The sequence below is a fragment of the Heterodontus francisci genome, chromosome 43 (assembly GCF_036365525.1).
Source record: "Heterodontus francisci isolate sHetFra1 chromosome 43, sHetFra1.hap1, whole genome shotgun sequence".
NCBI classification, from domain to species: Eukaryota; Metazoa; Chordata; class Chondrichthyes; order Heterodontiformes; family Heterodontidae; genus Heterodontus; species Heterodontus francisci.
Genome location: NC_090413.1, coordinates 16,090,562 through 16,110,348, shown reverse-complemented (window position 1 = coordinate 16,110,348; position 19,787 = coordinate 16,090,562). Strand labels below are relative to the sequence as shown.

At 45.5% G+C, this 19,787-nt stretch overlaps 1 long non-coding RNA gene across 1 annotated transcript in view; it reads left to right on the top strand.

Annotated features, from left to right (window-relative positions):
* The window catches only part of LOC137355825 (uncharacterized), a 29,058-nt gene that overhangs the window by 560 nt on the left and 8,711 nt on the right, over positions 1-19,787 (top strand). The gene's annotated exons all lie outside the window — the stretch shown is intronic.

Sequence of the window (19,787 nt, the reverse complement as noted above, 5' to 3'; positions counted from 1 at the left end):
GTCCCGTTCACTTCTTACTGGGAGCTGCCATCCCAGAGACCAGCATTGATCGTAGCGTGACTGCAGTCCACTTAACCAGAGATGGAATTGCCACCAATTAAAAACTGAATCGGAGAGATAGAAATTAGCCGAGTTGGGTGGAGCCAGGCAGGGAAGGGTTAAGATTTTGAGTAGCGAGAGAGACTTGGTGCTAAACTTTCCATTGGAAATCAAGGGGTCTAAGAGTACAGGGAAGGAAGACACTTGCAGTGTTATTGTATTGGACAATTGATTCAATGGTGTGTTAGATAATTGCCATAGATTAATATTGATGAACCCAATGTTCCCCGGCTCTGAATGGAACTTACTCAATCACACATTTTAGTCATTCGTCGATGGTTTGGTCTGAACCATATTGAGAAGTTGTTCTTGTAGTTTTAATCTTTGGATCCTTGATAAAGTGACATAAAGTCAATGCAAAGGAATGTGCTAGTCAGAGACTGACGGAGCAGTCAATCACAATTTTATTCTGGACTCCAACACGCACTCATCAGTAATAAAACTCTTTCTAATGAGGTTCATTCACTTCATTGCAGCTCATTCAGCTCTCATTCATCAGGACAGTGACAGGAGGCCCTCTGCACTACCTCGCGCGGTGCCGGCCTGATCAATGCTGTTCGGGCTGGCAGAGGCGCGATCAATAGGAGAATCAGACTGCCAGGGATCTTCATTTACAATTAAAATCATGAGACAGCAGTGGTAGCTGCCAGATCATTTTTTCAGCATCACTAACTGCGGGGTTAAAAAAAAACATACAACACAGAAGGCGGCCATTCAGCCATTCATGCGGATGCTGGCTCTTTGAAAGAGCTATCTCATTAGTCCTACTTTCCCCTGATGGAACCAGAGAGCCATAGAAAAATTATGGCACGGAAGGAGGCCATTCAGCCCATCGTGTCTGCACCAGCTGATAAACTAGCCCTCCAACCTAATCCCACCTTCCAGCACTTGGTCCGTAGCCTTGCATGTTACAGCACTTCATGTCCAGGTACCTTATAGAATATAAAACTTTCCCCGCAGGCCTGCAAATCTTTCCTTTTCAAGTATTTATCCAATTCTCTTTAGAAAGTTACATTGAATCTGCTTCCATCACATTCCAGATCACAACTTGCCATGTAAAAAGATTCTCCCTCTCTCTTCCCTGGGTCTTTTGCTAATTACCTTACATCTGTGTCCTTTGGCTGCTGACCCTTCTGCCACTGGAAACAGTTCCTCTTTATTTTCCTATCAAAATCCTTGATAAGTTTGCATACCTCTATTAAAGTCTTAACCTTATTAATGCTATGCTCCCCATTCACGCCTCATCTAACCACCCATCTGGCACATGCAGCCTGACAAATGTCACGTGCTCCCTGCGACATAAACCATTCTTAGTCAATTTCCTTTTTGGCATTTCCCCTCAAGATCTTTCCTGTGTCTCCTGAAGGCACACGCCTTGGTTTTCCCCACTGGAATCCATTCATTTTAAATTTGCCACGTTGGTCAGAACGGAGGCAGTCCCTCTAATACAAAGTGAGCATTGACCACCACTGTATCAGCCCATGATTTGGAGGTGGGGTGAGAATTATGCCAGGACTTACAGCGAACAGAGTCTATTTAAACAGAGTCTATCTGAACTACAGCAAATGGAGCTCATGATGTAACTAGATTAGATTTTAGATTAGAGATACAGCACTGAAACAGGCCCTTCGGCCCACCGAGTCTGTGCCGACCATCAACCACCCATTTATACTAATCCTACATTCCTACCAAACATCCCCACCTGTCCCTGTATTTCCCTACCACCTACCTATACTAGTGACAATTTATAATGGCCAATTTACCTACCAACCTGCAAGTCTTTTGGCTTGTGGGAGGAAACCGGAGCACCCGGAGAAAACCCACGCAGACACGGAGAACTTGCAAACTCCGCACAGGCAGTACCCAGAATCGAACCCGGGTCCCTGGAGCTGTGAGGCTGCGGTGCTAACCACTGCGCCACCCCTGTACCAATGTCTCCCGATAAAGGCAGGTTATTTCTCCAGCAATATGCCATGCGTGAAGGATAGTTACATAATACAAATTAACTGCAAAAAATGAATTCCAATCACTTAAGCAGGGTGCACTCAAGAATTCATTGAAAGATTACCTAATCGCTATTCTGACCAAATCTTATGGTGTCACAATATGCAGCCTTTTTACTACCTTTTTAATATTTATTCAAGGGATCTGGACATCACTGACAGGTATGTTAAAGTGTGAGGGAAAGACCCATTTTTCAAGGCTGCATCTGCTAGAGTGTGGGTACCAGTAAAGTTTGTAGTCCTAAGTTTCAGCCCTTTAACACTCAAAACCTTGACACTATCCAAGCCAAAGCAGCCCGCTTGTTTGGCACCCCATTCACTCCCTCCAGCACCAACGCTTAGTGGCAGCAGTGTGGACCATCTACAAGATGCAGTGCCGCAACTCACCAAATCTCCTTTGACAGAACCTTCCAAACCCAAGACCTCTGCCACCTAGAACAAGGGCAGCAGATGCATGGGAACAACATCACCTGCAAGTTCCCCTCCAAGTCTCACCATCCTGACTTGGAGCAATATCGCTGTTCCTTAATTGTCACTGGGTCAAAATCCTTGAACTCCCTCCCTAACAGCACTGCGGGTGTACCTAGCCCACATGGACTGCAGCGGTTCAAGGCGGCAGCTCACCACCAATTTCTCAAAGGAAACTAGGGATGGGCAATAAATTCTGGTCTTGCCACTGATGCTCATATCCCATAAATAAAGAACACTTAGGCTAAGGGAGTGGGATGCTCAGGGTGGTATCATAACAGAAATCTGGGGAGCAGTTCTTTTACCTTGCTTGCCCTCAACAGGTTGAAATTTTTTTGGCATTGCAGATTTCTGGGGAGAGGTGGGGCTAACTGCTGCTCCCATCTCTTTTGTTGCTGTGCCCTTCTAGGGAACAGAGAGGTGGCACCAGCTGCCACCTCCCTCCACATGGTTCTCATGGCTGGCTTTGATGGCATGGCCCCATGCCTCCCAGCAAAGGCTTCCTCTGCCCCATCTGCTGACAGGAGGACCTTCATGTTGGCTTTGGCAAAGATTGGCACTTTGAAGGTGGGCCCAGCTTTCTCATCAGTTCCTGACCCCTGCCAGCAATAATTGGAAAACTGCTGCCCTCCGAAAAGTGCCTGAAGCTGAGACCAAGGCCTGAGGTCACGCGGTTGCCAGGGAAACAGAGCTAGGTTGAGCGGGGCCAGGGAAGATTCAGGGCCTTCACTTGAAAGTGTTCCATTACCCAATGTTGTCATCTCTCACCTTCATGAACATGAAACAAAGACATGTCAAGAGAAAAAAAAACTGAAGAGCCTCATAAACCAGGATTGAATAAACACCTTGTTATCACTTCAATGTAAATGACTATCACCTAACAGTCTATTTAATTAATGTTTTATTTAATGCTTTGACGACATGCTAAAGTTCATCAATATAGACAGAATGTTTCAGAGATTAACGATTGATTAAATTCTGAATGTGAGAAAACATAACTTTAATTTGGAGCTGATAAATATTTTATTACCTAAAACTGGATTCTTGACAAATCTATGAAAGTTGAATTTAAGGGCTTACGGTAAAGGTCAGTTCACATCATTGATTTGACCCAGAAGTATCAGCAGAAAGGTCACAGCTCGATTCTTGCCGTTATCTTCTGAAACATTCAAGGGTCTGATTTCAGACCTGCATTGGTAACGGTACTGGAGATAAAAGTACACTCCCAATATTCCTGATCTCAACAATCAGCAAAAGAGATGTGCAGATGAAAAAGCATAGTCCCTGGAATAAGCAGATCAGAGCTGCACCAGAGTCCAACCCTTCTCTCCAGTTTAGCAAGATCAATGAGTGACCTTTATAGCATATTCCAACATTGATTCAGTCAACAACCCAGCTTTGATGTCACCCCTCTCTGTCTATGTCATAACCTTCTTCTCTTCTTTCTCTGTCTGTCTCTCACGTTCTCTTTTAGTTTGTCTCTATTGCTCTCTCCAAAACTGCCTCTGGAGAGAGGGTGCTTCCATGTTGAAGCACCCTCCCTACGATTCCTCTGATTGGCCCTCCAGCTTTGAGAGCCTGCCCACCCTCCTTAATTGGACAGGGAACCTGCCTCCATGCCAATTAAGTTGGGTAGGGGGGAACCTCCTTGAAAATCCCAACGAATGAAAGTGTGCACCTGGGGGGGGGGGGGGGGGGGGGGGGTGGGTTTGGGATCCGGAAACAGTCTTCACTTCTGTTTCCCACCCCCAAATTGAAAATTCAGCCCGTGGTCTTTTGCTTTGTGTGCATGTCTTTGTCTTTATATTTTATTAATATTGTTAGTTAGTGCTGCTTTGGAATGTTGTCTCTATTAGTCCTCAGGATATGGATAGCATGAATTTATTGGCCATCCTGTGCTACCCGGAGAAGGTGCTGGCTGGCCACTTTCTTGAACTGCTGCACTCCCTCTTGGCCCTCTACTTTGCTGTGTCCTCTCCCGCCCACCTGCCTCCTTACTGCTTGGAAATCAAGGTTAGGAATTTCCTCAGATCACCTCCAGCTGACTGTTATAACTTTGTCAGAAGTGCAATGGAAAGCCCAGTTGCACATCAGTGAGGTTTCTGGCGGAGTTACCACCGAGAAACAGAATCAGCTCTGAGGAAATTCACCCTCAATTCATCCAAGCTTTGTCCATCTCCTCCCAGGATCTCAAAACTGCAATTCCTCAACTCCTCTAATTCCTTAACAGTCCTTCTAATACCTCACCTCCCTCTAATTTCTCAGCTCCTAAATCCTGCTGGATGCCAATGGGCATCAGAATGTTCCGGAGTCTTTCCCTAAATTAGGGAACGTTTTTCTTTACACCAAGAAATTGGAGGAGTGCACTGCGGGATGATGGTTAAACCATGTTGGATGGGAGAGGCTTAGAGGACCAGCTGATCGTTTCTTGTCACTGTCCATATGGTATTACGTATCCAGTCAGGCTGACTGACATCCTGCGCATTTCAGGCCTTGGGCCTTTCACCCGGGCTTGTTAACGAGTACGTTTCTGACAGCAAAGTAAAGATTACACAAGAAAATTGATATGAGTACAATGTCTATTTTACACCAGACAGGCTAACCTAGTTGCCTTCTCTCATAACACTTCGAGATTTGATTTTGTCTTCTCGTTTACACTGCTATGCTTATGTATTGCTCAGGGCAGCTCCAAAATTGAGACGCTGGTTTTAATTTAATGTGGGATTTGTTGTTTATCCATTGAGGATAGGGTTGGTATCTGTACACAGTACATGTGCTTTAATGGCTTGGTTTTAATGGGGATTGTGTGATTGAGAAGGGATGTCACTGTTGGCACCCAGGTTTGGAATGGTGAGGCTCCCCACAGCTCTCATTTGATTGGTGTAGCCTTATTCTCTTAGCCACGCCAGCCATTTAGTGGTTTGTCCAATTGGAATTGTGCCAGCTGGGCAATGTGGGCCCCATGCCAACTAAAAACCTTTTCAAGACAAATTCATTCCATGTGCTGCCATCATAGAAACATTTGAACACAAACAGAATTTAGCCCCTCGACCCTGTTCTGCCATTCAATGAGATCGGGGTGATTTGTGATCCAACTCCATGTTCCTGCCTTTGCCCCTTAATACAATTGGTCAACAAAAATCTATCAAATTCAGATTTAAAATTAACTGACCCAGCAACAATTGCCATTTGCAGAAGACTGTTCCAAACTTCTACCACCCTTGGCATGAGGAAGTTTATTCTAATTACACTCCTAAAAGGCCGAGCTCTAATTTTGCCCTCGAATCCTTGACTGTCCACCCAGTGGAAATAGTTTATCTATTTATTTATTTGACCCCCTTAAAAGTTTTGAAAACTGATCAAATCTGCCCTTAATCTAAATTCCAGGGAATACAACCCTAGCTGGGTAATATATCCTCAATATAACCTTTGGAGTTCAGTTGTCATTCTGGTAAATCTACACTTCAGTCCTTTCATATATCCTGTAGGCATGGTGCCCAGAACTGCTTTCAGTACTCCAGGTATAGTCTACCCAGGGCTTTGTATAACTGAAGCATGACTTGTATTCTAGTCCTCTGGGTATGAAGGCCAGCAATCCATTCGCCTTTTTGATTATTCTCTGCACCTGTTCATGACATTTTAGTGATCTGTGTACCTGGACCCCTTTAAATTGAGGCATGGAGGGACTGGGAGCTGTTGTAGGTCAATGAACACAGGGGTGATGGATGGACGAGTCTTGGTGAGAGTTAAAATACAGACAGCAGAGTTTCAAATTAGCACAATTTTACAGAAGGTGGAAGATCGGTAAATATTCTTCACCTGAATTCACTCTTGGATTTATTTGTGACTGTGCTATATTCATGGCCCCACTTCGCTATAAGTGGCAATATCTTCTCTATGTTTATCAAACTCTAGGATTATGAAAGGCCTCTAACAGGTCACCAATCAGCCTTCTCTCTTCCAGAGAAATGAGGCCCAACCTGTTGAGTCTTACAAGGCCCAGGGCTGTTCCACTTCTGAAGCCAGCACCCATGTGGTTCAAAAGATTTTCAACTGGCTATCATTGAAACATGGGCAGAATCAACCAGCATGAATACTCCCTCAACAAGGAACTGTCGAAGTGCTGGGATTGGGTGGTTTTTTGATATTGCAGACTACTTCCGTAGTGGGGAAAAATCTAGGAATAATTCAGGAAAAAAGTAATAGTCACATGGACAAATAAGAGTTAATTAAGGAAAGCAGGCATTAATTTATTACGGGAAAATCATGTTTAACTAATCAACAATACGACTTGGGAAAAAGGACGAGGTGGTTTTCCATTGCATTCCTCAGTTCCTTGTTGAGGGAGTATTCATGCTGGTTGATTCTGCCCATGTTTCAATGATAGCCAGTTGAAAATCTTTTGAACCACATGGGTGCTGGCTTCAGAAGTGGAACAGCCCTGGGCCTTGTAAGACTCAACAGGTTGGGCCTCATTTCTCTGGAAGAGAGAAGGCTGATTGGTGACCTGTTAGAGGCCTTTCATAATCCTAGAGTTTGATAAACATAGAGAAGATATTGCCACTTATAGCGAAGTGGGGCCATGAATATAGCACAGTCACAAATAAATCCAAGAGTGAATTACAGGAAAAACAAATCCTCTGACCAAAGGTTCCTCCACCTGTAAGCAGCCATTGTCCCTCGAGATGCAAACTTCTGCTATCACCACCGAAAATTTGCTGGTTCTGCCGTTGGGCATGGCTTGTAACCCTGAGCGTGGGACCCTTACCGGAGCCTGGGGCAACTTGCAAAAGGGCATGTCGGTATTTGTTGAATTATTTTTGTGGGTCCAGGAGGAACAGGAATGCACAAAAATAATCAGAGCAACAGACACCATCGAGCCCTCGCTCTCCCCTACCTGGTGAACACCTCAATGGTGTTAGCTCTGGCCTGATTTCCAGGCTTCAGTCTGGTGAGCTATGACAGGAGGCCATTGTGAAGCCCTGCAGCTCACCTGTGAATGTAACTGAGGCCAGAGCTTTGAACTGGCAGGCGACCCAAAGACAAAATCTACCCCAATTAATCTTTTGATTGCCTTGATTTAAACCTTGGATTTGCATTGTCATTGCTTTGAATGGTACAGGAGCCCAGCGCAAGATGGGAATAGATGGTATTTGAGGAACTCTGGAGAAATTGCAGGGGAAGGTTGTCTGAGCAAGTTTAAGTTGTAAATGCAGGTTTAGATGACAGACAATTTGTGGAATTTAGATTGTAGTTTAATCATTGTTTCTGATTTCAAAGCTCAAACGTTGATTACTGATGAGTGTAAACACTCTGGGTAGCACCTGAGATAATAAAACTGTCCTTCAAAATCAGACAAACTGTTGTCAGTTAAACAGGCTGTGCAATTTCAAAGCTACGCCTCATTTCTTTCCTGATATTACAAGAATTAACATTTCTTCAATAGTTAAGTGGCTGTCAAATCACTTGAGATGTGCAGAATGAGTGTGGATGCAGTCGAGTCCTAATTGGCTAGATTTCTGCTGATAAGACTGAAGACATCCCATAGTCTAGGCCAAACTCATCCAGCAGAAACTATTGCAAAGTGTGGTTTAAAGCCATTGCTCAGGTGTTTATCCTGGGCTGTACTTGGATATTTGGATTGTTTCAGCTTCAGGGAGATCCCGACATGATGGCTTATTTATTCACCATCACCAGTTTCCAGGGCACCTTCATCATCATCCTCTGTGTATTAAATCCTAAAGTAGGGAATATTGTCTCATATGAACACAAAGTGAATATTTTAAGCTAATAGGTTAAGTACCCTCTTGTGGAATTGGTGTCTTTTCTCCCTGTACCCTCTCCTGACAGAGCTGGTGATTAGTGGGGTTTGGTTCCATGAGAATTCTCTAGTTCCTTGTCTGAGTGACTGCTCTTTAGGTTTGAGACCAGGCAGTGAATGCAGGCATGGTGTTAGAAATAGTATCGAGCTCTGTCCTTCCGTCATCAGACACCCACTTTCTGACTGGGATCACTGAAAGGTGCTCAGGAGTGCGAGTGCTAACTAATTGATCCCCTCTCTCTCTAATCCTCGGACACGGAGGACAACGATCGCCCCCAAATCGTGAACTGGTCTATTCTGGTGTTAATGCTCTACGTGAGCCTCCTCCCACCACCCTTCCTGTAACCCCACTGACTATTCCTTTCTCCCTCATGTCCTTATATAACTTCCCCTTAAATGTATCTATGCTATTCACCTCAACTACCTCTTGTGGTAGTGAGTTCCACATTCTGAACACTCACTGAGTAAAGTTTCCCGAAACTCCCCATTGGATTAGTGGCTATCTTATATTCATTAGCTTTTAGTTCTGGTTTCGATTGCAAGTGGAAACATCAACCCAAAGTTGCACTTGTGTTATTCTTCCAATGAGTAGAAGTGACAATTATTAACATTCCATTTGCAAAAAGTAGAAAATGCCCATTCAAGGTTGAGTTTGATAATTTATGGTTTACACTATGTAAAATGCTTTGAGAAAAGCATTTGTTTTCTTGAAAGGAAAGTTCATAGAACTATAATGTCTCAACATTTCCAACAGCAATATTTTGCCTACCTTCTTGAGAAAAAAACCAGATTTGTGAAGGAGGTGGGTTTATATATGGTGGAGGCTGGGCGTGTGGGCAGGATCTTGCTGCTGATTGGTTGGCAATTATGTTCTGTGATTGGTCAGTCTATACCAATATTCTTGCTCCTGATTGGCCAGCTAATCTATCCTGTGGTCAGTCAGGACATGCTAATATCCTTACTGTGTGGAGGACTGTATGTTGTTAAAGCTGGTTGCCCTTCGGTATGTTGGCTGCAGAGCGGGTGCTGGTGTGTTTCTAGAGTAGGTGTAGCCAGATATCACTGATGTGTAGGTCACTGTCCTGGGGGATAGTGTGATGTTGGTAGATCTCCATGGCCCCCCTGACACATCTAGTATGCCATACCATTACCCGCTCTGCAGCCAACGTACCGAAGGGCAACCAACTTTAACAACATACAATCCTCCACTCACTCAAAATCCATCAACAGCAAGAACATTGGCAGGCACTGACTGACCACAGGATAGATTAGCTGATCAATCAGGAGCAAAAACAATAATGTATAGTGGCCAATCACAGAACACAATAACCAACCAATCAGCAGCAAGAATAATAACATGTAGTGGCCTATCACAGGCACACTTAGCCTGACCAATCAGCAGCAAGATCCCGCCCACACTCCCAGCCTCCACCATATATAAACCCATCTCTTTTACTGCTCTGGTTATTTCTTCAGAAAGTAAGCAGAGTATGTTACTGGAAATGTTGGGGCTTAACAGTTCTTTTATGAACTTTTCTTTCAAGAAAACAACTGCTCTTTTCAGAGTAATTTAAATGGTGTAGACCATAAGTCATCTTAATGCTTTCACCATGAAAACTTTCAAACAATGTCCAGTCAAGTTCCAGTAAAATGGTGCTTTTAAAAACTTTGGATGTTGTCTCTCCCACACTGATCTCACTAAGGCGGTGCCTTTGGTAATAGAAGAGGGTTCAGGTAAAACCGTGTTGGATTTATGGATAGGATTTTCCTACTGGCTTTGGGACCCTAACATTGGGACCGACTGGGGGTCCTGAGACTGCACTTAGCGGGAGCCAGACCAGAGGAGCTGTTTTCCTGGAAGTTGCCTCTAATTGGCCACCTCTGAGCTTGCCATCTAAAGATAGTGTACAGGCTCTAGCTGTTGCTGATCCAATCATTGGGCTGGCAGCTCTTGAGCCTTGGCAGCCTCACCAAAGGAGGTGAGAGTTAATGAGGCAGGTAGGAGAATGTGAGGGTGACTCCAAATGGAGGAGTAATGAAATTGTTTGCACAGGCCAACCAGGCAGGCCCCTCTGATCGGAGGGGAAGCCCTTCTGGCGGCAGCTTTTGGGCCACAGGTGTGGCCTGTGCTGCTGGAGGTCCTGTTCCTTGGGGAATGGAGCCTCGGGCTCTGACTGCATCCCGGCCTGCCACAGGAAGGCTTCCTCCATTTGAGGTGGTCATCTCCCCACACGAGGTGGGGGAATGCTGTATCGCTGGCAAAATGTCGGCAGGCTCTCTAAATCACTCCTAATTGGGGGGCTTAATTATTTAAATTTGCTGTCAATTGCCTTGCAACCAATCCTGTCCCACCATGTGGTTCGCCGCCTTTTTTCTGGGCCCCCACCACCAGGAGAGAGGAAATTCTGCCCTACTGCTCATATATCACAACGTTAAGAACTGCAAAAAGAAAGTCAAACCAAGACCATGAAAATCTGAAATAAAAACCGAAAATACTTGTAAATGCTCTAGCGAGATGCTAGAGAGCTGACGGAAGATCGCTGACCTGAAGCATTACCTCTGTTACTCTCTCCACGGATGCTGCAGGACCCGCTGAGCATTCCCGGCATTTTCTGTTTGATACGAGGCACAGTCTGGACCTTCCTGAAATTCCTGCTAATTTGCCCAGTGAAGCCATTTGCAATTTCTTGAAGAAAACCTTTCTCTTTCATTTCAAGAGTACATTTAAATGCCCCCTCTACAATTTTGAAACTCTTTCCTCAAATGTACCATTTTCCTATCTTAGAAATATTTTCAGTGGATTCAAAGTTGCTTTTTAATGGGCAAGATTTCAACTGATTACATATTCTGTCAACAGAAGAGCTGATGACTGGGGAAAAAAGCAACTCAATCAATTCATTTGTGTCGTGTTGGGTTTGTGATTATTGGATATAACAAAATGGTGAAATATACTTTGTCCTCCATAATTCTAACAAAATTCTAGTGTAATATTGCATCTAAGTCAGTACTGGTCGTTGCATATTTTGTGAAGTTGTCACTAAAGTCAGTTAATTTCTTGGGGTGAGCCCTAAATTCCAATCCTAACCCAAGAATGAATTAAAAGGGAAATATAAAACGTTCGTTAAATGATCAATTAGTTGGAACAGAAAATCGGAAATGGTGGAAAGCTGCAGAATTCTCCTCTGGAACGGAGAAAGGAGAGACAGTTTCACTTTTCAAACGCGTTCCTTTCTGTTAGATGTTGGTCAATGTCCAAAATAGAGTTCTGATCAAGGGGCCGAAGACAGCAAGTTCATAAACTATTGCTAGACCAGCTGAGAGCACCGGCTAGCAGTTGCGTATAGTCTGTTCTCTGTACAGAACAGCAGAGGCAATGCATGACACGTTGCATTTCAGGCGTTGAGATGGACACCTTCAAGGATATCAGGAAGGGCATTAATATTCAGTTCCCTTGCCATTTTAAAAAAGGTTGGAGGCAATTCACAATGCTGGAGATTATCGCCACAATGACTGGGACTGAGATGAGGGGGTTATGAACTTCCAATTCTCACCCAAAATCCTTTTTTTTTTTTTTACGTAGGTTAGGTTCTCCTCTATCCCCAATCAGAATTCCCCTGGACAGTCCGGGAACTCTTCATAGCTGGTTGCATCCGCTGGGATGACAGATTTCACCATCTTTGACAATGTCTCTTATTCCGAACTGAGACTGCTTTGATCCAGTGATTTACTGCTTTCTACTGGGCACTTTAAAACCTTCTGGCTGTAACTGAGTTTCACAACTTCAGACCTTAACGACTGCTCCCATTTTCCCTTGGCCAGCAGTGCTGGTGATGACGGATGGTTACACCAGGGCCACTGGGAATAGAGGAATTGTGGGCTAGTGTTTCAAGTAGGAGATGGCTGGCAGGGGTGGTCCACAACCTTTAGGTTTATCCACCTTTTGCCACATCTCTGAGCCATGAGAGCCTTCTCTTTGCTGGATTTTCAATATTTTTCTCCCCTCTCTCCTGTTCTACCATAACACATTACATCTCCTCAGGACTCTGTCCATATCCCCTGATTTCTGCTCTGACTCCGACCTCCATCAATCGTCTCTTGCTATCAAGTGCTCCACGGCAGTGAATAATTTGTCTACAGGAATCTTTTGTCAATCCCAAATGCTTTTTTCAAGCTACTTTGTCCAATCAAACTTTAGTTTGCTCCAACAATTCAGTGTCTCTTTTTCTCTCTTCCGCTTATTGCATCTCTCCTTCTTACTAATTAACTCAGTGGTGGGTTGACCCAGCCGAGCAAAGGGATGCACTGGAATGAATTAGCTCAGTCCTGAAACTGCTTGCCATCGACTAACCTCCCAATAATGATCTCAATCAGCTGCTTAATTAGCCTGCGTGCTTTGAGAAATAACGCCACCAGAGGAGAACATTGTTCAGATCTGACCGAGAAGATGAATTAATTGTGTCCCTGTTGGAGATACTTGAACCATAATTACACCCCAAGAAAAGACACACTCTTAATCAAGGCGAAGATTTCAATGGAGTCGGCAACAAAACGACAACTTTCATATTCCCTTTCATTTGGATTGTTGGCATAATCTCCCCGTGGCCAGTTAACTCTCCTGCTTGATAATATAGTCATTAACAGGCCCTGTAGCAATTTTCAGGCCTGTCTTTTTTTAGAGACGGGGGCAGAGTGCATAATGAGCCTGGAGGAGCAGTGCAATCACTTTGTTGACATGGAGATTTTTGAGCGGCTTGTAATGCCCATGTCGGGCACAGAACATCCCCCTTCACCAGCACCAGTGCACCCACTGGGGGGGGGGGGGGAGGCGAGAGATGAGCCACTTCATGTATAGGCCTTTTCTCAGCTTATTTAATGAATCAGAGTAACCCCCCACACCCCCACCCCATGAGAAAGGAAGTCAGTTTATTCTGGCAGCTACCTTGTCTCTTGTGACGGACTGATAGTCCTGATTGGTTATAGTTGACAGAATGATTTATATTAGCAATTATGGTGGCAGAGCACAGAAAACATAGCATCAGTAGGCCTAAACCAATGGTAAGAGGCTTGAGCAAAGAGAAAACATTTCTGAAGCACCAACAGCAGGCCCAAACAAGCAATAGTAGGACTGAATAATGACGATTGAGCCGAATCCGGGAATAATCGGCTTTTTTTTCCTGCTTCGGATGTGGGCATCGCTAGCAACGCCAGCATTTATTGCCTATGCCAGCTGCCCTTGAGCAGTTGGTAGTGGGCTACCTTCTTGAACTGCTGCAGTCAGCGTGGTGAAGGTGCACCCACAGTGCTCTTAGTGAGGGAGTATCAGGAATTTGACCAGCAACGATGACTGAACAGAGATTTCAGGTCAGGATGGTGTGTGACTTGGAGCAGAACTTGGAGATGAGGATCTTTCCACGCATCTGCTGATAATGTTAACGTCAATGCTAGTACCATTGAAACTCAAGGGGAGGTGATTTGGCTGTCTTGTTGCAGATGCTCATTGCCCAGCACTTGTGTGGCGCAAATGTTAGTTGCCACATTAGCCCAAGCCTTGATGTTGTCTCGATCTTGCTGCATGCAGACACGCTGTGGTACTCACTGGTTTTGTGTAGTGGCAAGATGCTGGCACTGCAGACATGCCCAGTGTTTGAAGGGAGATGGTACAATGCAGTGAGCACAAGATGGCATATGCATGTCCTGAATGGAGTAGTTGAGCTCTCTTTCTGCTAACGATGGGGCCGAAGGGAACCTAGGAGCCTTAACAGACTCAAAACTAAAAATGCCCTTCGCAGCCAAAACAGTCAGAGATGGTAATCAGATTGTACAGCACTCCGGTCAGACTGCAACTTGTGTACGGTGCCCGGTTTTGATCCCGAGCTGCTTGAGGTAGTGCAATGAAGAATCACAAGGCTGATTGGTAGTGCCAGAGGCTGGTGGCTGGAGAAACATGGGCTTAATTAATATGGAGAGATCGTAGAGGTGACCCTGTAGAGGTAAATATGATAGGGAGAATATAAGAAGTCGAGCCTGAATATTAATTTAGATTAAAGTGTGGGACTGGGACTAAGGGATATAGATTCAAACTAGCAAAAAGTAATTTTAGGGCTGATTGCAGGACATTCTTCACACAGAATGAACAATGTGGAATAAACTTCCAGATAAAATAGTGGCAGCAATAACACTGGTGTCATTTAGGGAACATTGGATGCTGAAATGGAGGGATTGGAACATAGGAACAGGAGGAGGCTATTCAGCCCTTCAAGCCTGTTCCGCTTTCAATTAGATTCTGGATGATCAATAGCTTAACTCCATCTACTTACCTTTGTTCTCTAAACCTTAATGCTCTTGCCAAACAAAAATCATTTTCAGTTTTCAAATGTTCAATTGGCCAGCAGCCTCGATGGTTCTTTTTTTTTGAAGAAAGAGATCCAGATTTCCATGACACTTTTATGTGAAGAGGTGCAGTTGGGATCTGTCTTGGTGAATGAACCAAGATGGGCCGAATGACCTTCATCACTTTACTTTAGTTTTACTTTAGAGATACAGCACTGAAACAGGCCCTTCGGCCCACCGAGTCTGTGCCGACCATCAACCACCCATTTATACTAACCCTACACTAATTCCATATTTCTACCACATCCCCACCTGTCCCTATATTTCCCTACCACCTACCTATACTAGGGACAATTGCTAATGGCCAATTTACCTATCAACCTGCAAGTCTTTGGCATGTGGGAGGAAACCGGAGCACCCGGAGGAAACCCACGCAGACACGGGGAGAACTTGCAAACTCCACACAGGCAGTACCCAGAATTGAACCCAGGTCGCTGGAGCTGTGAGGCTGCGGTGCTAACCACTGCGCCACTGTACCGCCCACTTGTATTTAACTTGTGATCATGTAGTGTGGACAAATTGGCAGGTGTTTTACACCCCTGAAACGAGAGGGTGAGTGTGGCGGGTAAGGAAAATGGAATGCAGGGGGCGGGAGGCCCTTAACAACCCCGTCCTAGTCACGTTGCAAAGTTATGCAGGGCAGCGGCGGCGAGAAACTGCCCGCCCACCCCAGCCCAATTAAGGCCCCTAAGCAGCCAATTATCTGGCACTTTAAGGGTCTCCTCCCGCGATCATGGGGATTTTACCCTTGGCTGGAGGGTGGCCGAGGCCTCAAAATGGCCGACTGATGAAACTAGATCACCTTCTGTTGGGCTGGGCGGGGAGCCCTCCTGATCAGGCACCCTGTGCCCCACGGAGGGCCGCCCCTGAAGCCCCAAACGGCCCCACCGCGCAACACTGCCCCCCTAACTGCCCTCCCCCACGCCTTGCCGGGGCCTAGCCGATTGTCCCTGGCGAGGCCCCAACAACTTAATCTAGTTCCGGGGCCATCCTTCCTCTTGCTGTGGTGGCTGGGTGTAGTCTCAGCAGTGGCCACTGCTCCCAGTGGCGCTGCTGGGACTAAGAGCTGTCAGCCCGCTGATTGACCAGCAGCTCCGTTATGCGGGACTTCCTGCCTCGGTGAGGTGGAAGTCCCGCCCAAGACCGATTAAGGGCCTGGGGATTGTAAAATCCGGTCTGACTCCCCAGGGCCGGCGGAGGTGGGCTTGCCACTGACTTCTCAGCTGGTGGGCAGGGCCCCCCTGCCCAATGGAAATTTCGGCCGATTTAATTCTGATCTCCCCTCTCCATCACCTAATACAAGTAGTGACGGTCAGTTAGAGATCCTCTAGTCCATCCAGTCTGTTCCACAAAATTGCAACACCTGGTGTGTCACAATACATAGACTCCCTGCCCCAACAGCAAGCTGATCTCCTGGGAGAGACAAAAGTCCGGTTCAAAAGCCAATCAATTTGGAGGAATGAATCTGGGAAATTTCTCTGACCCCTCCACGCCATGCCAGGCGATTGAAACTAGTCGAGGAGATCAATCTGTCGCTGATAACTCAATGTAGTAACTATATTTTATACAGTTTAGCTTGCAGCCAAGAAGCTAACCCTATCCTCAAAACCCTCTGTGGAAGAGACGGAGAGTTCAGTGGGTAGCCTTTATTGTGTCTAAAGTTTTGAAATGGGTAAGAAGCAAGAAGACAAAAACAAAATGGCAAAACAAAGTGGTATTGTCGATCAGATGAGCTGCCACATCCCAGATGCGGAATAATTCTCATATCCCTGACGGCAGTCATTATAGGACGTGCTTGCATTAAAATCCTGTGCGTGTCTCATTTGACACCCCCCGCCCCCAAAGCCCCTCTGCGGATCCAAGGATTCCTACAGATTTTTCAGGCAAAATCTCCAAGGATTTAGTGAAATATCCGTGGATTTCTGACAGGGCTGGTCATGTTCTGCAGTTGCCTGCAAGCCCTTACTGCACACTAGTTCAATATGGATATTGTAAGCATTATGCTGAGCTTGTTAAATCACTGGTGCCTGATTCCCACATCCTGCTCATAAACCGGTGCTTTGCACAGGCCAGGGCATCAAGGTTGGGAATCAGTCCCTGAGCTGCAACTCTGCGAAATATTGCAAATTAAGTGCTAGCAGTCTCCAATTGCTTACCAGGTTTTTAGTTGCAGAGTGAAAGCAAAATATAATATGGTAAATGCTGGAAATGCATGGCAGGTCAATCAAAGCATGAAAAAAAAAGTGTAGAGCTGGAAGCTAACTGGATACCTGTATGAAGGAAATATTGGGCGGTATTTTTCCGTTAAAATATAGGTGAGGCTCTAAATGCTCACCATTACTGATCTGAAAATCAGACAGCAATGTTCCATGAATGCACATGTGCAGTTAAACCCAGAAATCTGGAAACCGCTGTCAGATATCTACCGCTGCTCCAAAACTCTACGAAAATGGTCTCTCGCTGTCTAGCTCGCAATGCAAATATATTGAACAGTGTGAAGTCCTATACTGCACTGACATCATGGGCATGGACTAAAGTTGCCCCAGAAAGTTTGGGTTTATCGATTCGAGTTTGACAACTCTTTTAATGGTGTGATAAATCTTAATTGCTGTCAAACAACCTCCCTGGCACTGAAAGTTAACACTGACAAGTGTGCAGTCTCATTCCTCCAGCTTTTAATCATTGTTGGAGATTTTAAAGAAAGTTGTCCTTTCACTTTTTTCTTTTCTTTTTAATCCAATCTCGTTCCCTTTATTTTGCTCTCTGTGCCTGATTTGGCATTGAATTTGTTAACCTATTGTTTCCTGGTTCAGACTCTGTGCTGCTCATTGACTCTTCAATCTGGTTCACAAGATGCACAGATATGTCTTGGATGCCCGATGGAGGGCGCTGTGTTTGGGTAGTTGGCTGACAGCAAGTTGCCATAGAGAAATCTATGGACAAATACAAGTCCATCAAACACCTAGTGACGTTTATTCATCTCTCAGAAAAATCCGACCCTTAAAGACTTGCATTTCTATAGTGCTTTTCATGACATCACAAAGTGCTTCATAGCAAATGAAGGGCAGTCACTGCTGTAATGTAGGAAATGCAGCAGTCAATTTGCACACAGCAAGATCCCACTAACAGCAGTATGATGACCAGATAATATTTACTTGTGGTGATTGAGGGATAAATATTGGGCAGGACACCATGGAGAACTCCCCTACTCCTCAGAATAGGGCTGTGGGATCTTTTACGCCCACCCAGGAGGGCAGGCATGACTTTGCTTTCGCATCTCATCTGAAAGACAGGCACCTCTGACAGTGCAGCACTTCCTCAGGAGTGTCAGCCGATTGCTGTGCTCAAGTGGGACTTGAGCGCCAACCTTCTGACTCAGAAGTGACAGTGCTACCAACTGAGCTGGAGCTAACCCGAGCTAGCATTGGTATGATGGGCCAAGTGGCCTGTGTTGTATTGTTCTTTGATTCTGTGTTTCTCTCAGATACAAAACTGCCCTTCACCTGTTCTTTCTTAATTTGAATTTTATTTGTCTCCATGGCAGCTCTTATTTCGACAACATCTCGCTTGTTTCCTAGGATCACAGCTTAGCATCTTTCCGAAAGAGTAATGTTCACCAGCTACCTCACTGACTGCATCACCCGTGGCCATCAACAGTAGCAGGGCTGGATAGCTCAAAGTCTGACAGGTGATAGGAGCCACTCAAAGAAAAAGGGGAAAGGTTGTCGGTCATCTGGAGAAAGCAATTCCACACTGCTCTCAAAGATCCACACTGTGTGGAAACTGAGCCGGGAGTCAGAGATCACAGCCTGAGACTTGGTATACTGGGACACCAGAACTGGCAGCTTTCCATTTAATTCATCAAATTATTTCTCCTGTAGTGAAATCGAACAGGGAGAGCTGCACGGAACTGTCAGGACCAAAAGCTTCCATGTCAGTAAAAGGGTAATCTTCTTTGGCCTCCTTATCTCGAGAGACAATGGGTAAGCGCCTGGAGGTGGTCAGTGGTTTGTGAAGCAGTGCCTGGAGTGGCTATAAAGGCCAATTCTAGAGTGACAGGCTCTTCCACAGGTGCTGCAGAGAAATTTGTTTGTCGGGGCTGTTACACAGTTGGCTCTCCCCTTGCGCCTCTGTCTTTTTTCTTGCCAACTACTAAGTCTCTTCGACTCGCCACACTTTAGCCCCGCCTTTATGGCTGCCCGCCAGCTCTGGCGGACGCTGGCAACTGACTCCCACGACTTGTGATCAATGTCACAGGATTTCATGTTGCGTTTGCAGACGTCTTTAAAGCGGAGACATGGACGGCCGGTGGGTCTGGTACCAGTGGAGAGCTCGCTGTACAATGTGTCTTTGGGGATCCTGCCATCTTCCATGCGGCTCACATGGCCAAGCCATCTCAAGCGCCGCTGACTCAGTAGTGTGTATAAGCTGGGGATGTTGGCCGCCTCGAGGACTTCTGTGTTGGAGATACGGTCCTGCCACCTGATGCCAAGTATTCTCCGGAGGCAGCGAAGATGGAATGTCATGCTCCTAGCAAAACAAACTTTGCTGCCGCAAGGTTTTATCACATGACCTGCTGAGTCCTCTCAATCCACTCCTCTCAATCGGGTAGGTGGTGGCATAGTGGTATTATCACTGGACTAGTAACCCAGAGACCCAGGGTATTTCTCTAGGGACATGGGTTCGAATCCCACCACAGCAGAAGGTGGAATTAGAATTTAATTAATAAATCTGGAATTAAAAGCTAGTCTAATGGCCATGAAACCATTGTCAATTGTTGTAAAAACCCATCTGGTTCACTAATGTCCTTCAGGGAAGGAAATCTGCTGTCCTTACCTGGTCTGGCCTACATGTGACTCCAGACCCACAGCAATGTGGTTGACTCTTACATGCCCTCTGAAATGGCCTAGCAAGCCACTCAGTTGTACCTAACCGCTACGAAGTCAGGAATGAAACCGGACAGACCACCCAGCGTTGACCTAGGCACCGGAAACAACAACAGAAAA